This window comes from Rhinoderma darwinii, chromosome 5, assembly GCF_050947455.1.
Source record: "Rhinoderma darwinii isolate aRhiDar2 chromosome 5, aRhiDar2.hap1, whole genome shotgun sequence".
Lineage (NCBI taxonomy): Eukaryota > Metazoa > Chordata > Amphibia > Anura > Rhinodermatidae > Rhinoderma > Rhinoderma darwinii.
The window spans coordinates 61,418,174-61,435,764 of NC_134691.1; the positions used below are offsets into that span (position 1 = coordinate 61,418,174).

The window sequence follows — 17,591 nt, forward strand, 5'->3', positions numbered from 1 at the left end:
ATGCTCAATGTGGGAGGACCAGTCCTTGGAAAACACAAGTATGTCATCAAGGTACACTACAAGAAATACCCCCAGGTAATCTCTTAAAATCTAATTTATGAAATTCTGGAAGACCGCGGGAGCATTACACAACCCAAAGGGCATGACGAGGTATTCGAAATGACCTTCGGGCGTGTTAAACGCAGTCTTCCACTCATCCCCCTCTTTGATGCGGATAAGGTTATACGCCCCCCGTAGATCAAACTTAGAGAACCATTGGGCCCCCTGAACCTGATTAAACAGATCAGGAATCAAAGGAAGGGGATACTGGTTCCTTACAGTGACCTTATTCAAGTTACGGTAGTCAATGCATGGCCTAAGACCACCATCCTTCTTCCCTACGAAGAAGAAGGGGCGAATGTAACCCTTGGCCAGGCATTCCTGGATATACTCTCTCATGGCTTCACGTTCGGGACAAGAGAGATTAAATATCCTACCCTTAGGGAGCTTAGCTCCTGGTACCAAATCGATAGCGCAATCGTATTCTCTATGAGGAGGTAACACTTCGGAGGCCTCCTTAGAGAAAACATCAGCGAAGTCCTGAACAAACTCAGGTAGCGTGTTCACCTCCTCAGGGGGAGAAATAGAATTAACAGAAAAACATGATGTCAAGCATTCATTACCCCATTTGGTAAGATCCCCAGTATTCCAGTCAAACGTGGGATTATGCAACTTCAACCAGGGAAGGCCTAAAACCAAATCGGACGATAATCCCTGCATCACCAGTACAGAGCACTGCTCCAAATGCATGGATCCAACAAGGAGTTCAAAAACAGGGGTATGCTGTGTAAAATAACCATTAGAAAGAGGAGTGGAGTCGATACCCACTACCGGGACAGGTTTAGGCAAATCAATCAAAGGCATAGCTAGAGACATAGCAAATTCCACAGACATGATATTAGCAGACGACCCTGAATCCACGAAGGCACTGCCGGTTGCAGACCTACCACCAAAAGAGACCTGAAAGGGAAGCAAGATTTTATTACGTTTCATATTTACGGGAAATACCTGTGCGCCCAAGTGACCTCCCCGATGATCACTTAGGCGCGGAAGTTTTCCGGCTGCTTATTCTTACGCCTAGGACAGGTGTTCACTTGATGCTTGTCATCCCCACAATAGAAGCAGAGACCATTCTTCCTTCGGAACTCTCTACGTTGTTGGGGGGACACGGAGGCCCCGAGTTGCATGGGTACCTCCGAGACTTCCGTGGAAGAACGAAGCAACGGAACCTCGGGAGGCATCATGGGGGAGTCAGAGGAGAAAACACAAAAACGTTCACGTTGTCGTTCCCTGAGACGTCGGTCAAGTAGTACCGCTAAAGTCATAACCTGGTCTAGGGAGTCAGAAGAGGGATAGCTAACTAGCAGGTCTTTCAGGGTGTTCGACAGACCCAACCTAAACTGGCACCTTAAGGCAGGGTCATTCCACCGAGAAGCTACGCACCACTTCCTAAAGTCAGAGCAATACTCCTCAACAGGTCTCTTACCCTGACGTAAGGTCACCAGCTGACTTTCGGCAAAGGCAGTCCTGTCAGTCTCGTCATAAATGAGAGCAGAAAAGAAAAGATCAACGGAGGAAAGTTCAGGGGCGTCAGGAGCCAAGGAGAAGGCCCATTCTTGGGGCCTTTCCTGGAGCCAGGACATAATTATACCCACCCGCTGGCTCTCAGAACCTGAGGAGTGGGGCTTTAAACGAAAATAGAGCCTACAACTCTCCCGAAAGGAGAGAAAAGTCTTCCGGTCCCCTGAGAACCGGTCAGGCAACTTGAGGTGGGGTTCAAGAGGTGAGGTGAGGGGCACTACCATGGTAGCATCAGGCTGGTTGACCCTCTGAGCCAGGGCCTGGACCTGTAGGGAGAGACCCTGCATTTGCTGAACCAGGGTCTCAAGGGGGTCCATATTGGTGTGAGGGACCAGGGTAGAGTAGGTATATGGGCTTGTGATTATGTAATGACAGGGATAGGGAAACAGACAAGTGAGCCCTAATCTACCCGCCACTCAGTCCCTGCCTACTTGCAATGACCCGCCCTAGGCGACGGGGTACAACTGGGCGACAGTCCCTACACTCAGTAAGTGCACGACAGACAACAGACAAGGAAACACAGAACAAAGGGAAACGGGGCAGTTGCCCACAGAACACCGTGAGCAATAAGAGAAGTAAACGAGCCGAGTAAAACCAGGAGTGTACGAGGTACCAAACGCAGAGCAGAAGAGTAGTCAGTAAGCCAGGGTCATATGAAGCAGGGTCAAATAGTACAGAAGCTGCAGCAGGGCCAGGAAACCAGCAGAGAAGAATCACAAGCAAAGGAGGAACAGGAAAGGCAGGTATAAATAGACAGAGGGCGGGAGCTAGCTCCGTCTGGCCAGGCTGTGATAGGCTCTCCCACTCCTAAGCCTGCCATCCTGAGTGGTGGAAGATGGAGTCAGTCTCACAGACATAGAAGCAGGTGCAGACTGATTACCTATGGGCGTGGATACAGAAGCTGTGCCTGGCAGATCCTTAACACTATGTGTTCTAAAATTCTCTTTTTAAATTCCCTAGTTGTTTTCCCGATATAATCTAGAGGGCATGGGCAGGTGATTTTGTACACTACATTGTTGGTGCTACAGTTCGAAAAACTTTTTATAGGGTAGTGAATTCCTGTGTGTGCACTGTGAAACATTTTTGTCGTTTGTATATACGTACATGCTTTACACTGTCCGCATCTGAAGCATCCGTTAATTTTGCGATTTAAACAGCATCCTTCTCTTTTTGTAGTGTCTAGATGGCTATGCATTAATTGATCCCCAATACTCCTACCTTTTCGATATGTAACTTGTGCCCTCGGTGTCACTGTCCCTCTGAGATCCGTATCCATCTGAAGAATTTTCCAGTGCTTATCTAGTATGTTTCTGATCGTGTGGTTTGCCATGTCATATGTTCCTATTAATCGTATGGGTTTTTGCATGGTTTCTCTCTTTTTGGGAATGAGTAGTTCCTCTGTTCTTAGGGAATGTGCATGTCTATATGATTCTTTCAAAATTCTGGACGGATAGCCCCTCTCAACAAATATAGCCTTGAGGTCCCTGGCTTTCACCTCAAAGTCATGTGGATCAGAACAGTTCCGTCTGAGGCGAAGGTATTGACCCTTAGGTATACCTTTTTTGAGTGGAAGAGGATGATAACTCTCCCACCTCAGAAGGCTGTTGGTGGCTGTGGGTTTCCTGTAGATTGAAGTTTTTATTTTACCGTCACTTTCTATAGTTATAAGCACATCCAAGAAAGGAAGAGAATTTAAGTGAACAAACTATACTCAACCAAATGTGCAAAAAATTTTCTGATCGGGGCTATCCGAGTCATGTCTTGGATTTTAATAGACGGAAGGTTGAAGTGTTGGATAGACAGGACCTCCTCAGTGGGCAGGTGGTTGAGAACAAAAATGTCCGATTACCATTTATCTCCACCTTTTCCTCTTTAAGCTCACAAGTTGGTGAGATTTTGAGGAAAGATTGGAAGATATTGAGTAGAGCTTTTCCAAAGGTTGCTGAATTTCAAGAGAGGCCGATGATTGCATATAGGAAAGGTAGAACAATCAAAGATAGCGTGGTCAAGGCCGATATTGGGTCAAACCGGAAAAGTCAAATGTTTCTGGCCCCTCCGAAACATGGTTGTTACCCATGTTTAAGATGTAATATATGTGACAATATGATTAAGGGTGGCACTTTTAACCATCCACAAACAGGTAAAATAATGAACATCAAAGGTTTCTTTACGTGCCAATCATCCTTTGTTATTTATTTGTTGAGTTGTCCTTGTGGCTTGTATTATGTTGGTGAGACTACCACAGAAGTACGTCTCAGGATGAGAAATCACAAATCAAACATCAACACTAAGAGACAGGATTTACCGGTATCAAGACACTTTTTGAAAAAAAGTTGAGATTTAGAATTATTGATTCGGTGCCTTAACTGAGATGAGGCGGTGATAGAGGTTTGGCTCTTAACCCCTTCCCAACATCCGCCGTATATATACGGCGCTGCCGGGAAGGTGTTCCCGCAAAGCGCAGTACAGTTATGGCGCAGTGATGGTGCGGGCTCAGGAGCAGAGCCGGCACCATCACCGTGGGGTGACAGCTGTATTATACAGCTGGCACCCTCCTGTAACTGCCAGGACTGGAGCTATTCTCCGATCCGGCAGATTAACCCCTCAGATGCTGCGCTCAATATTGCGCAGCATCTGATAGGTTTTCACCCGACCGGCAACCCAGTGATGCAATCGCTGGGTTGCTGTGGCAATCGGACGCCAGAAAATGGCGTCCGAGTCTGCCTTGTACGGGAGCCGATGAGGACCCGCCTGCGGCGCGTCCTCATAGGCTTGCTGTCAGTGAATAACTGACAGCGCTAATACACTGCACTACGTATGTAGTGCAGTGTATTAGAGTAGCGATCGGGGCCTCATGTCCCCTAGTGGGACAAGTAAAAAAAGTAAAAAAAAGTTAATAAAAATGTGGTAAAACAATAAAAACACACACATTTCAAATAAAAATAAAGCTAAACTGACTTTTTTCCCATAGTAAGTCTTTTATTATGGGAAGAACCGTAAAAATTAAAAAAACTATACATAATTGGTATCGCCGCCTCCGTAACGGCCCAAACTACAAAACTATTATGTCATTTATTCCGCACGGTGAACGCTGTAAAAAAAAAAAAACATGAAAAACAACACCAGAATCTTTGTTTTTAGGTCACATCTCCTTCCAAAAAATGCTATAAAAAGTGATCAAAAAGTCACATATACTCCAAAATAGTACTAATAAAAACGTCAATCCGTCCCGCAAAAAATAATCCCTGAAACCGCTTTGTGCACGCAAAAATAAAAAAGTTATGGGTCTTAGAATAGGGCGACACAGAAAACAAATGATTTTATAAAAAAAGTGATTTTATTGTGCAAAAGCCGCAATACATAAAAAAAACTATACATAATTGGTATCGCCGCGTACGTAATGACCCAAACTACAAAAAATTATGTAATTTATCCCGCAAGGTGAACGCCGTAAAAAAAAAAAAACATGAAAAACACCGCCACTGCAATACATAAAAAAAACTATATCAATTTGGTATCGCCGTAATCGTATCGACCTACAGAATAAAGCTAACATGTAATTTAGGGCGCACTGTGTATGCCGAAAAAAAAACCAATAAAAAACTATTCCAGAATTGCTTGTTTTTCCTTTACCAAAAAATTAAATAAAAAGTGATCAAAAAGTCATATGTGTTCTAAAATGGTAACAATAAAATCTACAGCCCGTCTTGCAAAAAACAAGTCCGCACACCGCTCAATCAACTGAAAAATAAAAAAGTTATGGCACTAGTAATGCGGTGATGAAAAAACATCTCAATGCGCAGGCCGGAGGGGAACATTCCTTCAGTTTCAGGGCCCTAGTATTTAGGAACTAGGAAAGGGAAGGGACATAGCACATCCGCTGGAAGCGAGGGCGCCTGTATTATACCAGCGCAAAACTTTCCCAGCAATATTTCCCAAACTACGAAGGAGAAAATGTCCCCAAAAGCTGCAGAGCGTTACAGAAGGGGGATAAGAAAGAAAACCGTTTATCAGTGTGACACCGGCCTGTGTATAACGGATCGCTTCACATCGTAACACACATCTATGGATAATTGTATTATTTACCCCATTATTATACCCTCTTATTATGCCCTGATGTACTCCGCACAGATTACATATGCCCCCACATTATAAACGGAAATACCAGCAAAACCCCAAACAGAACTATTACCAAGCAAAATCCATGCTCAAAATGGCGGTCTTTCCCTTCTTAGCCCTACAGTGCGCCCAAACAGCAATTTATGGCCACAAGTAAGGCATTACCATACCCGGAAGAACCCGCTTAACAATTTATGGGGTAAGATTCTCTAGGGGCACAACATATTGTGCGGTGAATGGGCAAATCAGTGGAAAAATTTCAATTTTCACTTTGCACCATCCACTGCGTATTAATTTCTGCAAAACACCTGTGGAGTCTAAATTCTCACTACACCCCTTGATAAATGCCTTTAGGGGTGTAGTTTCTAAAACGGGGTCACTTTTGTTTGGTACATCAGGGGTTTTGCAAATGCAACATGGCGTCCGCAAACCATTCCAGCAAAATCTACGCTCCAAAAGATAAATACCGCTCCTTTTCTTCTGAATGCTCCCATATATGTAAACAGCTGATTATAACCACATATGGGGTGTAACCGTACTCGGAAGAAATTTCTTTACAAATGTTGGCGTGCTTTTTCTTTATTCCTTGTAAAAATGAAAAATGTTGATCTAAAACTACATCTTGTTGGAAAAAAAAATTTTTTTTTCATTTTCATGGCCTAATCTAATTAATTCGGCAAAAAACCTTTGGGATCAAAATTTTCACTATTCCCCTAGATGATTCCTCAGGGGGTGCAGTTTTCCAAATGGAATCACTTTTGGGGTGTTTCCACTGTACTAGTACTACAGGGGCTCAGCAAATGTGACATGGCGCTCAGAAACCATTCCAAAATCCAAATGGTGCTAGTTCCATTCTGAGCCCTACCGTGTGTCCAAACAGATGTTTTTGACCAGATGTGGGGTATTATTTAACTCGGGAGAAGTTGCTTTACAAATGTTACGATGCTTTTTCTCCTTCAGTCCTTGTGGAAATGAAAATAAAATACCTAAACCTACATTTTCTTTGAAAAAATGTAGATTTTAATTTTTACGGCCTACTTCCAATAAGTTCTGTAAAACACCTGTGGGGTCTAACTGCTCACTGTACCCCTAGATAATTTCCTCATGGGGTGTAGTTTCCAAAATGGGGTCACTTGTTGGGGGTTTCCACTGTTTTGTCCCCTCAGGGGCTTTGCAAATGCGACATGGCCTCCGCAAACCATTCCTGCTAAATTTGAGTTCCAAAAGCCAAATGGCGCTCTTTCCCTTCTCAGCCTCGCCGTGTGTCCAAACAACCGTTTATTACCACATATGGGGCATTGTTTTACTCGGGAGAAATTGCTTTACAAATTTGGTGGAGCTTTTTCTTCTTTAGTCCTTGTGGAAATGAAAAAAAAAAATTAGCTAAACCTACATTTTAGTTGAAAAAATTTAGATTTTCATTTTCACAGCCTACTTCCAAAAATTTCTGCAAGAAACCTGTGGGGTCAAAATGCTCACTATACCCCTAGATAATTTCCTCAAGGGGTATAGTTTCCAAAATGGGGTCACTTGTTGGGGGTTTCCACTGTTTTGTTCCCTCGGGGGCTTTGCAAATGCGACATGGCTTCCGCAAACCATTCCTGCTAAATTTGAGCTCCAAGAGCCAAATGGCGCTCTTTCCATTCTAAGCCCTGCCGTGTGTCCAAACAACCGTTTATTACCTCATGTCGGGTATTGTTTTACTCGGGAGAAATTTCTTTACAAATGTAATGGTGCTTTTTCTCCTTTAGTCCTTGTGGAAATGAAAAAAAATTAGCTAAACCTACATTTTATTTGAAAAAATGTAGATTTTCATTTTCACAGCCTACTTCCAAAAATTTCTGCAAAAAACCTTTGGGGTCAAAATGCTCACTATACCCATAGATAATTTCCTCAAGGGGTATAGTTTCCAAAATGGGGTCACTTGTTGGGGGGTTTGCACTGTTTTGTCACCTCAGGGGCTTTGCAAATGTGACATGGCCTCCGCAAACCATTCCTGCTAAATTTGAGCTCCAAGAGCCAAATGGCGCTCTTTCCATTCTAAGCCCTGGCGTGTGTCCAAACAACAGTTTATTACCACATGTGGGGTATTCTTTTACTCAGGAGAATTTGCTCTACAAATGTTGTGGTGCTTTTTCTACTTTAGTTCTTTTGGAAATGAAAAAAAATTAGCTAAACATACATTTTATTTGAAAAAATTTAGATTTTCATTTTCATGGCCTAGTTCCAAAAATGTTTGCAAAAAAACTGGCAGGTCAAAATGCTTGCTACACCCCTAAATAAATTCCTCGAGGGGTGTAGTTTCCCAAATGGGGTCACTTTTGGGGGTTTCCACTGTTTTAGTTCCACAAGACCTGTTCAAAGCTGACATGGAGCCTAAAATATATTCTAATAAAAAGGAGGCCCAAAATCCACCAGGTGCTCCTTTGCTTCTGAGGCCGGTGTTTCAGTCCAGTAGCACACTAGGTCCACATGTGGGATATTTCCTAAAACTGCAGAACCTGGGCAATAAATATTGAGTTGCATTTCTTGGGTAAAACCTTCTGTGGTACAAAAAAAATGGATTCAAAATGAATTTCTGGAAAAAAATAATGAACTTTGTAAATTTCACCTCTACTTTGCCTTAATTCCTGCGCAATGTCTAAAGGGTTAAGAAACTTTCTAAATGCTGTTTTGAATACTTTGAGGGGTTCAGTTTTTAAAATGGGGTGACTTATTGGGGGTTTCTAATATCTAAGGACCTCAAAGCAACTTCACAACTGAACTGGCCCCTGTAAAAATAGCATTTTTAAATTTTCTTGAAAATGTGAGAAATTGCTGCTAAAGTTCTAAGCCTTGTAACGTCCTAGAAAAATAAAATGATGTTCAAAAAACGATGCCAATCTAAAGTAGACATATGGGGGATGTTAATTAGCAACAATTGTGTGTGGTATAACTGCCTGTCTTACAAGCAGATACATTTAAATTGAGAAAAATGCTAATTTTTGCCATTTTTCGCTAAATTTTGGTGTTTTTCACAATTAAATACTGAATGTATCGGGAAAATTTTGCCAGTAACATAAAGTCCAATGTGTCACGAGAAAACAATCTCAGAATCGCTTGGATAGGTAAAAGCATTCCGGAGTTATTACCACATAAATTGAAACATGTCAGATTTGAAAAATGAGGCTCTGTCAGGAAGGTCAAAAGTGGCCAAAGAGGGAAGGGGTTAAAAGAAAAGAGCTAGAGTGGATCTTTAGATTGGAAACTGTCTCCTAAGGGGCTAAATATAGAGTATACTTGTGGCCCACATATCTAATATAGAAGTGGGTAACTTGCCCCTTTTAATAACTATAGTGTAAAGGATCTGCCAGGCACAGCTTCGGGGTTAACGCCCATAGATAATCAGTCTGCACCTGATTCTATGTCTGTGAGACTGACTCCATCTTCCACCACTCAGGGTGGCAGGCTTAGGAGTGGGAGAACCTATCACAGCCTGGCCAGACGGAGCTAGCTCCAGCCCTCTGTCTATTTATTCCTGCCTTTCCTGTTCCTCCTTTGCTTGTGATTCTTCTCGTTTGGTTTCCTGGCCCTGCTGCAGCTTCTTTTACTATTGTCCTTGCTTCATTTTGACCCCGGCTTGCTGACTACTCTCCTGCTCTGCGTTTGGTACCTCGTACACTCCTGGTTTGACTCGGCTTGTTCACTTCTCTTGTTGCTCACGGTGTTGCCGTGGGCAACTGCCCATTTCTCCCCCTAGCTCTGTGTACCCTTGTCTGTTTGTCTGTCGTGCACTTATTGAGCATGGGGACCGTCGCCCAGTTGTACCCCGTCGCCTAGGGCGGGTCGTTGCAAGTAGGCAGGGACTGAGTGGCGGGTAGATTAGGGCTCACTTGTCTGTCTCCCACCCCCGGCTTTACATATAGGGATGGGATCGGTCTACGTCCTTGATGGTATAATTTGTGTCTTGTATGTATAAATAACTTGAGGTCTTATTTTGGCCTTTTTTGAATATACATATTTTATGCTTATTTTTATATTCACAGATATTATATATTAATCTTTATCTCATTTTCTCCCCCCCCCTCTTTTTTTTCAATATTTTCTAGATACACAATTGTATGTCAAGCAATATGAGAGATATTGGAAAGCAGCAGAGGCCCTGTCTTTGGAACTATAACGTCCTTTTTTTGGAAATATATATCAACAGATCCCTCAGAATAATTGATTCAATCTATAATACAGTGAGGCAGTTTGCATATGTGTCTTTATATGGATTGTATAATTGAAATGAGATTTAGAGTGGAACCTTCTCCTTCTTGTATGCTTGTACCATATTCCTTTTAATAAAAGCGAGCTTATATTGATAATTAACGCATGTCTGTTATGTTCAGATTATGCTTTTTTTCCGTGATGCGGTTTCTTTAGGGAACTTTTTTGATATCCCTGTTTGAGATGATAATTTTCCCTTTTATCAATATAGCTCTACCTGTTCTAATGGTGACTACAGTCATACTATATTGAACTAGGATGAGTCTGGTTACGATGTCCAACTTTGTTTTTATTTTTAGCACATTAACCCCTTAAGGTCGCAGCCTAGTTTTGGCCTTAAGGCTCAGAGCCCATTTTTCAAATCTGACATATTTTAATTTATGTGGTAATAACGTCGGAATGCTTAAACCTATCCAAGCGATTCTGAGATTGTTTTCTCGTGACACATTGGGATTCATGTTCGTGGTAAAATTTGGTCGATATATTCAGTGTTTATTGGTGAAAAATTGCAAAATTTAAAGAAAATGTTGAAAAAATAGCATTTTTCAGAATTTAAATGCATCTGCTTGTAAAACTGATGGTTATACCACCCAAAACAGTTACTAGTTCACATTTTCCATATGTCTACTTTAGATTGGCATCATTTTTTGAAAATTATTTTATTTTTCTTGGACGTTACAATGCTTAGAACATAAACAGCAATTTTTCATATTTTTAAGAACATTTCAAAAACCTTTTTTTTAAGGTACCTCTTCAGTTCTGAAGTGGCTTTGAGGGGCCTATGTATTAGAAACCCTGATAAAACACCCCATTTTAAAAACTAGACCCCTCAAAGTATTCAAAACAGAATTTAGAAATCTTTTTAACCCTTCAGGCATTTCACAGGAATTAAAGCAAAGTGGAGGTGAAATTTGCAAATTTCATTTTTCTTGCTGAATTTCAATTTTATTCAATTTTTGTTCTGTAACACAGAAGGTTTTACCAGAGAAATACTACTAAATATGTATTGTCCAGATTCTGCAGTTTTATAAATGTCTCACATGTGGCTCTAGTGCGCTCGTGGACTAAAACACAAGCCCTAGAAGCAAAGAAGCACCTAGTGCATTTTGAGTCCTCTTTTTTATTAGAGTATATTTTAGGCAGCATGCCAGGTTTGAAGAAGTGTTGAGATGCCAAAACATTAGGAATCCACCAATAATGACCCCATTTTGGAAACTACACCCCTCAAGGAATTTATTTATGGTTGTTGTTATCATTTTGACCACACAGTTTTTTCACAGCACCTATTTGAATTGGGCTGTGAAATGAAACAAATGTAATTTTTTCCAATAAGATGTCATTTTTTTATCAAAATTTCTTATTCTCACAGGGAACAAAATACCCCATTTTGTTGCCCAATTTCTCAGCAATACCCCATTTGTGCAGCAATACCCCATTTGTGGCGATAAACTGCAGTTTGGGCTCATGGGAGGCCTCAGAAGGTAAGGGAAGGAGCGCTGTGTGTTCTTTGGAGTGCAGATTTTGCTGGATTGGTTTTCGAGTGTCATTTCGCATTTTTAGAGCCCAAGAGGTATGAAAGCAATGGAAACCCACCAGAAGTGAACCCATTTTGGAAACTACACCCCTCAAGGAATTTATTTATGGGTGTTGTGACCATTTTGACCCCATAGTTTTTTCACAGAACTTATTTGAATTGGGCTGGGAATTAAAACAAAATTAATTTTTTCCAATAATATGTAGTTTTGGCTGAAAATTTCTTATTTTCACAAGAAATAAAATACCCCATTCTGTTGCGCAATTTGTCCTGAGTGCAGCAATACCCAATTTGTGGTGATAAACTGCCGTATGGGCCCCTGGGAGGGCTCAGAACGAAAGGACCACCATTTGGCCTACTGGGGATTTTCTGGTGCGAAGTCTTGTATGCAGAAGCCCCTGAGGTACCAGTACAGTTGAAACCCGCAAGAAGTGACCCCGTTTAAAAAACAACACCCTTAAGGCATTCATCTAGAGGTGTAGTGAGCATTTTGACCAGAGACATACACCCCATAAACTGTATGGCAATACCCTCAATGTGGCTGTTAACAGCTGCCTGGGCAAACAGCAGGGCCCAGAGGGGAAAGACTAGGGGGGATAAGCTATGCGGAGTACATCAGGGTAAGTAAAATTGAGGTAAATTAAAAACCAAGGGATGTATGATAAATTTTAAAACACTCTTTCATACAGAGTTCTGGTTTTTCAGGACACGTGTCACATTGATATATTGTGTCCTCCCTTATCCCCCTCTTATAGCAGACTTTGCACCTCTTTTGACTTTTTCCCTTCTTGCCAGTTTGGGGAACTTCTCCTGGAAAGTGTTGCCCTGGTACGATGTGTGTGGCCTCGCTTCCCGAAGTACTGGGAGTCCCCCCCCCCCTTCTTGGTCCCTAAAGATTTCACCTCTTGAAATTCCAGGAAAGTTCCCCTCTGGCCTGTACATCGACGTAGCACGTACACATTGTACAAAACCATCTGTATGATGTGCACGGCCAGCTTCTTATACCACACCGCATGGCGCTGTAGGGCTTCAGGACTTGATCTGACAAGTCCATCCCTCCCATGTACCTATTGTAGTCCAGGATGCAGGTCTCTGTACTGGTACCTCGTACAGGTACATGGGTACTGGTGTGGTATCTCTCTTGTCCTTGTACTTGACACACAATATGCTGCTGCTAGAATGTGCCCTGCTCTCATCCCTTCTGAGTGTTTGCCCAAGCAGAGTCTTAGGGGGGCCTCTCAGATTTTTTTCTAGCAGTGCCACATGCCGCAGGACTGGAAGAGAGGCACTTGAAGAGTGGGGCGCTGGTATAAAAATGATCCAGGTAGAGGTGGTAACCCTGGTCCAGCAGTGGGTGCACCAAATCCCACACAATTTTTGCGTTCACTCCCAGTAAGGGGGGGCATTCTGGGGGCTGAATACTGGTGTCCTTCCCTTTATATAGCCTAAATCTATACTCTGATGCACTCTCGCACAGCTTATACATCTTCACGCCATACCTTGCCCTCTTACCCGGCAGGTACTCGCGGAATTGAACCCTCCCTTTAAAATCTACCAAGGACTCATCAATAGAAATACACTTCTCGGGGGTGTATGCTTGGGAAAACCGGGCACTGAAACGGTCTAATAGGTGTTTCCATTTATACAAACGGTCAAAACTGGGGTCATCTCGGGGTGGGCACGGCTCATTATCAGTATAATGTAAGAAGCGAAGTATTGCCTAATTTATTTATTTTTTTAGGTTCCAGTTCACATCTGAAGTTGCTTTGAGGGACCTATATATTAGAAACCCCTATCAAATACCCCATTTTAGAAACTAGACCCCTTAAAGTATTCACAACAGCATTTAGAAAGTTTATGAACCCTTTAGGTGTTTCACAGGAATTTAGAGCAAAGTAGAGGTGAAATTTACATTTTTTTTTTGTCAGAAAATCCTCTTTATACCATTTTTTTTTTATAATACAAAAGGTTTTATCAGAGAAACACAACTTAATACTTATTGCCCAGATTCTGCAGTTTTGAGAAATATCCCACATGTGGCCCTAGTGCGGTAATGGACTGAAGCACCGGCCTCCGAAGCAAAGGAGCACCTAGTGGATTTTGAGCCCTCCTTTTTATTAGGCACCATGTCCGGTTTGAAGAGGTCTTGTGGTGCCAAAACAGTGGAAACCCCCCAAAAGTGACCCCATTTTGGAAACTAGACCCCTTGAGGAATTCATTGCAGTTTTCATGGGGTGCATGTGACTTTTTGATCAGTTTTTATTCTATTTTTAAGTGGCGTGGTGACTAAAACACAGAAATTCTTCTATTGTTTTTTATTCTATTTTTTTTACAGCGTTCACCGTGCGCTATAAATCACATATTCACTTTATTCTGCGGGGCGATACGATTACGGTGATACCAGATGTTTATAGTTTTTTTTAATGTCTTATGGCGTTTGCACAATAAAATACTTTTTGTAAAAAATCATTTACTTTTTGTGTTATATTCTAAGAGCCAGAACTTTTTTATTTTTCCATCAATAAAGCCGTTCGAGGACTTATTTTTTGCGTAACGAACTGTAGTTTTGATCAGTACCATTTTTAGGTACATGCGACTTTTTGATCTCTTTTTATTCCATTTTTTGGGAGGTGAAGTGACCAAACAATTGTGATTCTGGTACGGTTTATTATTATTTTCTTTTACAGCGTTCACCGCGCGGGATAAATAACGAAATAATTTTGTAGTTCAGGCCGTTACGGACGCGGCGATACCAATTATGTATAGTTTATTTGTTTGTTTATATATTTTTATTAATAATAAACTGATAAGGGAAAAAGGGGGATTTTTACTTTTATTACTTTTAAAACTTTTATTTTCTTATTTTTACACATCTTTTTTTAACTTTTTTTAACTTTATTACTTTGTCCCACTAGGGGACTTGAGGGCAGGAGGCCCTGATCGCTATTCTAATACACTGCACTACATGCATAGTACAGTGTATTAGAGCTGTCAGCTACTCACTGACAGCAAGCATAGTGGGTCCTGACTTCGTCAGGACCCACTAGGCTTCCGTCGATGGCATAGCCGGACGCCATTGTTAGGTGTCCGGTTGCCATAGTCACCATCACCGGCCGCTATCGTGTAGCAGGCTGGTGATTGTAGCTTAACCCCTAAAAAGCCGTGATCGCTATTGAACACGGCTTTTAAGGGGTTAATCAGCGGGGACACAACGATCGGTCCCCGCTATAGGAGCTGCGGCAACTGCTGTACAAGACAACAGCTGTCACATCTCCTGCATGTGTCGGGAAGACGGCCGAAATGGCCGTTACTCCCGCGACGTAATATTCCGTCGCTGAGCGCAAACGTATTGGTTAGCGCGACGGAAAATTACGTTGCTGAGCGCGAAGGGGTTAAATACACAGTGTCAGAAAACTTTAACTTGATTTTCTCAATGGCTTTTTTTGTGTGACATCACGCCGCAGCAAGTTATCAGAGTCAAAATAGACTTGGCTACATCTGTACCATCCTTTATTCCTCTAATAACTCATCCCGCCCCACTGAGGAACAAGAATTTTTGTTGCTTCCTACGTATCTTTTGCAGTTTCTAATTTACATGTGTAGTGTCTGGTGTTGGTTGCCATCACTAAATACCCCCATTCAACACAATAACTATTCTTTTGTTTGTTAATATTCCATTGCTGGGCCTGATGGGGAAACTAGCTTTTCCTGTGCTTCCATTTCAGGAATAAAATGTGCAACTCCACCTCTGCCTGAGAACATTGATGAACTACTCATACAAACATTTCCTCCAAAGTCGACTAAAAAAAGAGGACAGAGAGTACAATCCTGAATTCCACTATCTACATCCATGGAAACACCAATCAACCCCTATATAAATACACACTATATATGTGTGTGTGTATATATATATATATAGAGAGAGAGAGAGAGAGAGAGAGAGAGAGAGAGAGAGAGAGAGAGAGAGAGAGACTCCTGTGCTTTTCAAAACAACATGAAGGCAAATGGCAGGTTGATCCAAACATATTGGTATAAGATAAAGATATATCAAAACTAGTGAAACGGAGAAATGGAGTAGTTGCCCATGGCAACCAATCAGATTCCTCCTCTCATTTTTCAGAGGCCTTTTGAGAAATGAAAACAGCAACCTGATTGGTTGCCATAGGCAACTATTCCACTTTTCCTTTGCTTTGCAGCAGTTTTGATATATCTCCCCTTTATGTTTGGATTTATCTAAAGAAACAAAAAGAAAGATGCACCCTGTGTGATAACGGTAATGATTGAGGTGTGAACCTGATCTTATATGTGAAATACCACACCATATATATACCATACAATACAAAATGTATTATACTATACATACTATATACCATCTGTACTTTACAAGTATGATGCCTGTGTGCAGTACCTATATCATATGTGCCATACCATATACCACAACCTCTACCATATCATGTCATTAAAAAAACAATTGCTGTACGTCCATATATATGTCTGTATTTTTCATTCATCTATCTATCTATCTATCTATCTATCTATCTATCTATCTATCTATCTATCTATCTATCTATCTATCTATCTATCTATCTATCTATCTATCTCATATCTATCTATCTCTCTCATATCTATCTATCTATCTATCTATCTATCTATCTATCTATCTATCTATCTATCTATCTATCTATCTATCTCATATCTATCTATCAAATTCAAATTCAAATTCAAAGAAGCTTTATTGGCAGGACCAAATAGATATTAGCATTGCCAAAGCAAGTAAGAAGTAAGGGAGTGAGGGATAGGGGCTGAGCGCTTGGGGATAGGGACACATCTAGGGTCGGGGTTATACAAGTCCATGGCATATCATGTCTCTCTCAGTCTATGGCATGCAGTGACATATTGTGCCGCTGTGCCCACTGTGGTTTCCTCTTCACCCAGCAGGATGTAGAGTTTCTCTTCCTCTTCCATGGAGCTGAAGTCCGGTAAGAGATCAGAGAGTTTCCTGAAGTGAGTGTCCCTCACTGCTGAGTATTTGGAGCAGTGTAGCAGGAAGTGGGCCTCATCCTCCACGGCCTCCTGGTCGCACTGTTGGCACAGTCGGCTCTACCTGGGCTTGTAGGTCTGTCTGTGGCGCCCGGATTCGATGAGCAGGTTGTGGGCGCTCAGTCTGTAGCGGCTCAGGATCTGTCTGTCTCTGGGGTTTGGCAGTTTCTCCAGATATGGCGCCAGTTTATATTCCCGCTGTAGACTCCGGTATATTGTCAGTTTCTGGGATGTCTTTATGTCGTTCCTCCAGTCACTGATATACTCCTCTTGGTTCTCGTTTATTGTCTTCTTGATTTCGGCTTTTGTGAGGCCGCGCTGAGTGACATTTTCTTCAGGCCGGGTCAGGGTGAGATGTTCTGCGGGGCCTGGTTTACCTGGGACCCCTTGGTGTAGCAGGGCTTTATGGTGATAGGAACTTTGCCTGCTGCTGTGTAGATGGGCCCAGAATGATAGCGCCCTCTTCTGGATTGTGAGGTGTAGTGGGAATCTGCCCAGTTCTGCCCGACAGGCACTATTTGTGGTGCTCCGATGGACTTGGAGAAGGTGTTTGCAGAATTCTAGGTGGAAGATTTCTGTTGGGCTGGAATCCCACCTTGACCAGTCTGGGTATGTGTCCGGACCCCAGACTTCACTGGCATACAGGAGGATTGGGGAGATGATGGAGTCAAAGATTTTCAGCCAGACCGTCACTGGTGGTTTGAGGTGATAGAGTTTTCTTCTGATAGCATAGAAGGTTTTGCACGCCTTGTCTTTCAGTATCTCTATGGCTTGTTTAAAGCTTCCTGATTGGTTGATTTCTAGGCCCAGGTAAGTGTACCTGTCGGTCGCTGTGATTGTGGCGTTATTTAGTGTGAAGGTCGGGTGCCTGGGGGATTTTGAGTTTTTCTTCTGGAACACCATGATGTTGGTTTTCTTTGCATTGATGGGTAGTGCCCACGTGGAGCTGAATTTTTCTAGGATTTGCAGGTTGTCTTGGAGACCTTTCTCGGTTGGTGATAGTAACAGAAGGTCATCTGCATACAAC

At 42.1% G+C, this 17,591-nt stretch overlaps 1 protein-coding gene across 9 annotated transcripts in view; it reads left to right on the plus strand.

Moving 5' to 3' along the window:
- The first annotated feature begins 15,704 nt into the window (after positions 1-15,704).
- Positions 15,705-17,591, plus strand: part of LOC142652481 (uncharacterized) — a 63,333-nt gene continuing 61,446 nt past the window's right edge. For 7 of the 9 annotated variants that reach the window (XM_075828116.1, XM_075828120.1, XM_075828121.1 and 4 more), the window contains exon 1: positions 15,705-15,797. The gene's annotated coding sequence lies outside the window, so the exon portion shown is untranslated. Of the gene's footprint in view, positions 15,810-17,591 lie in introns of all 9 variants that reach the window. The other 2 variants (XM_075828117.1, XM_075828123.1) reach the window with 1 other exon arrangement.